This window comes from Engystomops pustulosus, chromosome 1 (assembly GCF_040894005.1).
Source record: "Engystomops pustulosus chromosome 1, aEngPut4.maternal, whole genome shotgun sequence".
Lineage (NCBI taxonomy): Eukaryota > Metazoa > Chordata > Amphibia > Anura > Leptodactylidae > Engystomops > Engystomops pustulosus.
Window position 1 is genome coordinate 284,997 of NC_092411.1, and position 7,244 is coordinate 292,240.

Genomic DNA, 7,244 nt, shown 5'->3' on the forward strand with positions numbered 1-7,244 from the left:
GATGGAAGATCTGCACTTATAGACAAACTACAAACTGCTCTCAAATCAGACGTCACTCGACCTCTGCCGGAGCCTCTTCCTCTCTTTCGGACCCGGACTCAGAAATTCCCTCTTGTTCCCATGAAGACTTTCCGGGTCAGGAGAAAACGGATCTGGATCTAGATGAGATTGTGGCTTCTCATTATTTCTTTTCTAACGAACATCTGGACAATCGTCTTAAAGCAGAACGTGATAGAAGTGAGAAGATGTGATACCAGAGATGTCTATTCAGGAGGAATTATTTGGAGGATTGGGATCTAGTAGGAGGAGGAGGCATTTCCTATTAACGACACAATTAAGGAATTAGTTAAGGACAAATGGAGAGAACCTGAGAAAAGGTTACAATTAGCTAGAGATTCCGTAACCATCTGTCATTCCACAGCGAAGGGACCAAGGCCCGGGATAATCTACCCAAGATAGATGTGCAGATGTCTAAGGCTACATTCACACACATGTATGGGGGACATATATACGGCCGATATACATCCCCCACACACTTCTATGGGCTCACGGCCCTGTACGGGAGTGGTATGGTGCCGCACACATGTCTTATCTTTCTATGTGATACGGCGCCGGGCGCTGTGTATTCCTATAGAGAGGGGCGGGGGTGAGCAGCGCCGATGTATGACCTCCAAGCTACAGTACTACGGTACGGCGGGGATACATTGTGTGCATGTAGCCTAAGGTGGTCAAAAATACTGACCTTCCGTTTTGAAGATATAGTCCAGATTACAGATCCCATGGATAGAAAAACTGACAGCATCTTAAAACAGACCTGGGCGGCTTCTATGGTCAGTCTTAAGTCTGATATTGCTGCTACACTTTTCTTTTGGTTTAATGAATTAGAGACGCAAATCAAAGCAGATGCACCTACAGATCTCCTGCTAGAATCAATCCCTGTACTAACGTCGGCCACAGGCTTCTTGGCTGATTCTTCTGTTGAATTGCAGTGAAAGAAGGAGCCATATCCATTGCAGCTCGAAAATCCTTGTGGTTGAAACAATGGCCGGAAGGCATCTGCTCCAAATCCAGATTATGTAACATTCCGTTTTCAGGCGATTTCGTCTTTGGACCTGAGTTGGACTCTGTACTAGAGAAAGCAGCAGGTAAAAAAAAAATGTTTTCCCGAAATTAAAAAAAGACCCGAGCAATCCGCCTCGAGATAGGAAAGATAAACGGGGAAAGGATAAACGCAGGAGCTATCCAAATAGTGGAAAAGGTAGAGGCTTCCTCATTGGCTCTAACAACTCAGAAAAATGGGGGGGGGGGGAGGTTACTGGACTTTGCTTCATCTCGGAATTCTATTACCTCACACTTGGGCATTAGATATTGTGTCCAATGGATACCGTATAGAATTTTTCCACCTTCTTCCTCAAAAATGTGTTGTTACCCAAGTCTCCATCTTTTTTCTGAACAGCAGATTTGGACTGGAAGCCTTATCTCTAATGGAAGTCATGAAAGAAGTTCCTCAGGCAGAACAGGGGCAGGGATTCTACTCCCCACTTTTCTTTGTACCAAAACCCAACGGATCGCACAGACTGATCATCAATCTGAAACCACTCAACCAGTTCATCACTTATCGAAGATTCAAAATGAAGATCGGTGACTCCTCAGCCAGAATGGAATGAAAGATCCCTCCCATCATGTACCTACACGCTCTGTACTTAAGAATGGACGTTCATTCTCCACAAGGAGAAATAATACATTTCCAATCTTCTGCCTTAGCCTTTGGTATCTCTTCTGCACCTCAATTTTTCTCCAAAATTATGCTAGAGGTAGTAACCTTCCTAAGGAAACCTAATCCTAATTCCTCAAGACGACGTTTTGTTTGTGGCAGAATCAGTGGAAGCTCTTGTTTTCTCGTCTCGACAGACCTTAAAAATTTTATAAGATCTGTCAAGGGCAGAACGTGCTTGTGCCTCTATACCGTCCATCCTAGATGAAAGTGGGACCTTGGTACAGATCCTAGAACCAATAATTCTGTGTTCTGCGCATTTTATTCTTCTCTCTATAGTTCCAGACTGTCCTCCTCTTCTGCTCCTCCTGTCCCCTCCTGTCCCTGACGTGTTGGGAGAGGAGTGGTACAGGGATAGCAGTCTCCTACGGTTATTCTCTGATGCGTTGGAAAATGCATCATTGTTGTCTTGCCTAAACCGGGCAAGGACCTCTTACTGCCTGACTCATATCGCCCAATTTCCCTATTAAATTTGGATATTAAAATATTAGCGAAGATATTAGCCACAAGACTCAACAAGGTTATACTGTCCCTGATTCACCCGGATCAAACAGACTTCATGCCTGATAGGGGAACGGATATTATTATACAAAGACTACACCTAAACATTGCAGAGGCGGAGAGAGCATCAAACCCCAGACTTATATTGTCTCCTTGGAAGATTGACTGCCTGCATTCAGTCTGTAGCATGGTCCCAGAACCATCCAGAACCCTGCAGAATTGGATCCTTTCATCATAGGACAAAAACCTGTATAATCTGTACTCCAAAATAAAGATTCCACGTCAGGTAAGAACATCCCTTCTTTGGTGGACAAAACCAAAAAATCTTCAGAGGTTTTTACTGGCATTGTCATCCACAGATCAGAGTGGTGCCAGCCAGACAGGCCGGGGAGCCTGGATCAGCTAGTGCAAGGATCCTGGGAGAAGAAGACTCAAAAAAGTTCTTCAAACTACTGAGAACTCTGTAACCTTAATATCAAACCTTCTCCTTTTGTCCAACCATCACATACAAATAATTTCCGACAAAATGACGATGGCTTCCTACATAAAGAGTGCAAGAGGTACAAGATCCGAAAAACTCCTCAATCTTTCCCAAAAAAATTTTCCTCTGGGCAGAAGAAAATGTCTTCTCCCTAACAGCTACCCATCAGAAAGGGAAAGAAAATCAGAAGCTGGATATACACGGACGGTGCTTAAATCATGAGGTCTTCTGCTCCTTATCTCTAAGGTGGGAAGAACCCCAATGGGATCTTTTTGCGACCCGACAAAATATCAAGTGCAACCATTTCTTTTCGCTAGCAATCAGCGAGCCTTACCCTATGTTGCCACCTTCAGTCACAAATGGGACATGGGCCTAGCGTACACGTACCCACCAATACCTTTAATAGCGACAAGTTCTATAAAATATCTGCTTGGATGGAACAAAGGTCATCTTAGTAGTCCCAGACTTGCCAAAAAAGAGTTGGTATCCAACTCTGAAGAGATTACACTTAGCGGCTGCTCTACCTCTGAGAGAGGATCTACTCCATCAGGGACCAGTTCTGCATCCACAGCCGGCCAACCTCAGATTATCAGCATGGATCCTGAAGGGTCATTCCTCGAATCCAAGGGACTCTCATTAAAGGTAACCAGACCATGAAGGCAAGTAAAAAACCGTTACCTCTGCAATTTATCTGGTTGGATTTGGGTCTAAAGACAAGTACAAGTATCAGCCTTGGGTTTCTTCTTCGACACACCAATTGCAGAACACAGGTGGGTCAAACCCTTTATTAAAGCTTCCTCTAGGCTCAGACCTCAGACTCGGTCCTTAGCCCCGTCTTGGATCTGTCAGTGGTCCTTAACGTCCTTATGAAGGATCCCTTTTAGCCATTGACAGATATCAATATCAGATTCCTAACGCTCAAGACTGTATTTCTTGTCACCATAACAACTGCCAGAAGACTTGGAGAATTACAGGCTATTTCCATGAACTTCCATAAAATCTTAGAATTTTTTGAAGATGGGATTATCATTTCTCTCGACCCGAGTTTTTCTCCTAATGTAATGTCTAATTTTCACAGGCCCCAGCAGATAATCCTCCCAACATTCAGCCAGAATGCAAGCAACCACAAAGAATCTGAATGGCCCAAACTAGATGTAAGAAGTACTGTCATCCACCACATCAACGGAAACATGGAGGAAGGACTCAAACCTGTTTGCTCAATTTCAGGATCTAACAAAGGCAGGAGAGCATCCAAGGGACTATAGCAAGATGGTTAAAATTGGCCACAATCTGTTATGAAGTAGAACAAAGACCGGTCCCTGAGATCCTTAATGCCCGCTCAGCCCCGATCATGGCAGCATCATGGGCTGAAAAATGTGGAGCCTCTCTAGACCAGATTTGGAAAGCGACCACCTGGTCTTCCTCTTCTACATTTGCAAAACCTTATCGTTTGGACTTCCAAAGATCGCACCTAGTTTTTTGACGGAAGGTTTTACAATCTGTTATCATCTCATTTGTTATATCTCCGGGTGGATCATCAGGGGGGACGAAGTGGAAACTGGTAACTAGACTTACCGGTAATTTGGTTTCCATTAGTCCACCAGGAAGGCCCCCAGTATTCCCTCCCGTATGCTTGTAATTTGTTTCCTTTTCTGATATGTGATATTAACATAGTAATAAAATTTTGTTGCATCCATTCCGGTGTAGTTATTTGGACTGCAGCCCACAATCAGGTATTTTGTACATATTCTGATATGGGGCTGAGCCCATATATCCCTGATCCATAATGAGCCAGAGACTATCCGGGACTCTGCCCTTTTCCATACTCTTTAAAGAGCCAGAGACATTGCTGGACCTCTCCCCAGTTGTGCCTGAGAGCACCCATCTCTGCTGAAAGCAGATGACATTGCCTTATTTACTAAGTACTGTGCCCTTCATCTCCAAAGGAGATTATATCCTTTACTTTTTCCTTCCTCAAGGACTGTGCCCAGAGAATGGACCCTAGTACAACTGAGCCCTCTGGAAAAAGTCTGTTAATATGCACTCTATGCATTACATTTTAGGAAAAAGGACAGTTTTAGTGCTGATTGAATGCCATCAATAATATGCTTCCCTTTTTTGGTGAAATGGACATTTCTTGTTGATGCGCTACATAATTTGCCTTTCTTTTCCCGGAAATGGACATTGCTTGCTCTACTAGCCATATTTTGTAACGTTATGTAACATAGTCTGTTAGACTGTTTTGAGTGTCTTTTAGCGCACGGAAAAGTTCGGCACTTAGTGGTTCTGAGTCCCTGCACCTTATCTGCCCCAGTGAGTGCGTCCTAAACAGATGTTTGCACCGGATCTATCACTAATCTGCGCCTAAAAAGGCGCAAGATAGGCGCAGAGAATGCTCCTCCTCTGAGCAACGGCACTTCCAAAAAAATTCCCTTTTCATTACTAAAAACATACATTTTAGGTTCCCAAATGAAGAATTCCCTCCATGCAACATGGAAAATACTTCGGAGCAGTTTTATAATGTAAAATTTCCCCAGTAACGACTTCATCATTGTCTATGGGATCATCTCTGGGAGTGATTATTGTCTTATTGTACAGATCTGAGGATATTATCAGTCTCCATTTCATGTAAATTATAATAAAAAAGGCAAAGACTCATTTCCGCAAGATTTTTTTTTTTTTTACATCTGTCACTTTTAGTCCCTGCAGTTACATCACAATGATAGGTTTTTTGAGCAGAGATGAAGCCCTGAACGTTCTGTCACATTTTCTCAGTCTCCTTTCATTATTAGTCACAAATGAGATCTAACAATTGCGCCATATTTGGCGCTAATTTAGGCGCAAATGAATGGGACATGCGACAAATCCAAAGTGCATTTATTAAGCCAGAACTAGATCCATCATAGATCAGGAGCCAAAAAGAAGAGCAAACCAGGCGCAAAAATAGGCGAACCTGAGACCCCACTATGATTAATGTCCCCCATTGTGCCTTTTATAGCCATTGATATGTTTATATATAGAGACAAGAACTATATCCTAGAACGCTTAACCCTTTGATCGGCTTTGCAGCAAGGTGAAAAGACCTTGTTGGACTGTATTCAGTTTAATTTATGTCAAATCCTGAACGCAGGCTTACGCCTTAAATCAGAGCTCTGTACTTGTGTGGCCTCTGTAAACCACAGATTTTTAGGGGACCGGGGGTTTCTAAGTAGACACCTAGACATCATACACTAGGGTAAGACCATCTGACGGCAGGTATAATGTGTACTGTCTGTACTATATGTGACCATGATTATGTCATCTAGGTGATGTGTCATCGGACAAGTTTCAGGCCTTGGTGCAATGAGTGGATTACAGGATGTGGCACCAGGCCTTGCCTAACAAAACTGCTGGTTTAAGGGAGATCGCTACCAACCGCATTGTATATTATCTCCTAGCAGCTTTCCAGCTCGGCTGAACCTGCTGTTGATGTTAGGCCGTTGCCTGCTGTTCCAGTTTCAATAAAGAACCGTGAGATGCTTTGCACAACCTGCCTCCGAGTGATCCCTGGATCAGGCTGCTTCACCATCTTGTGGGAGGTTGCACACGCGATTGGTGACCAGCACCCAGTGTTTTGTATTGTTTAAATGCAAGACTCCAATAGAAAGCACACGTGATCGGGATGAAGCCACCCTCCGAACGCAAAGTTATCTCCACGGGTCACAGAGCCCTCAAAGGTGCACAAAATCATCCCACCAGGTTGAGAAAGTAGGAAGACAGGAGGTCACGATGTGAGGGAGGACAGGGGGCCACAATATGAGGGAGGACAGGACAGGGGGCCAAGATATAAGGGAGAAAAGGACAGGGGGGCCACGATATGAGGGAGGACAGGGCGCCACGATATATGGGAGAACAGGACAGGGGGGCCACGATATAAGGGAGAAAAGGACAGGGGGGCCACGATATAAGGGAGAACAGGGGGCCACGATATGAGGGAGGACAGGACAGGGGGCCAAGATATGAGGGAGAACAGGACAGGGGGGCCACGATATGAGGGAGAACAGGACAGGGGGGCCACTATATAAGGGAGAAAAGGACAGGGGGCCACGACATAAGGGAGAACAGGACAGGGGGCCACGATATGAGGGAGGACAGGACAGGGGGCCACGATATAAGAGAGAACAGGACAGGGGGACCACGATATAAGGGAGAACAGGACAGGGGGACCACGATATGAGGGAGGACAGGGCGCCACGATATATGGGAGAACAGGACAGGGGGGCCACGATATAAGGGAGAACAGGACAGGGGGGCCACAATATAAGGGAGAACAGGGGGCCACGATATATGGGAGAACAGGACAGGGGGCCACGATATAAGGGAGAACAGGACAGGGGGGCCACGATATAAGGGAGAACAGGACAGGGGGGCCACTATATAAGGGAGAAAAGGACAGGGGGGCCACGATATAAGGGAGAACAGGACAGGAAGGCCACGATATGAGGGAGG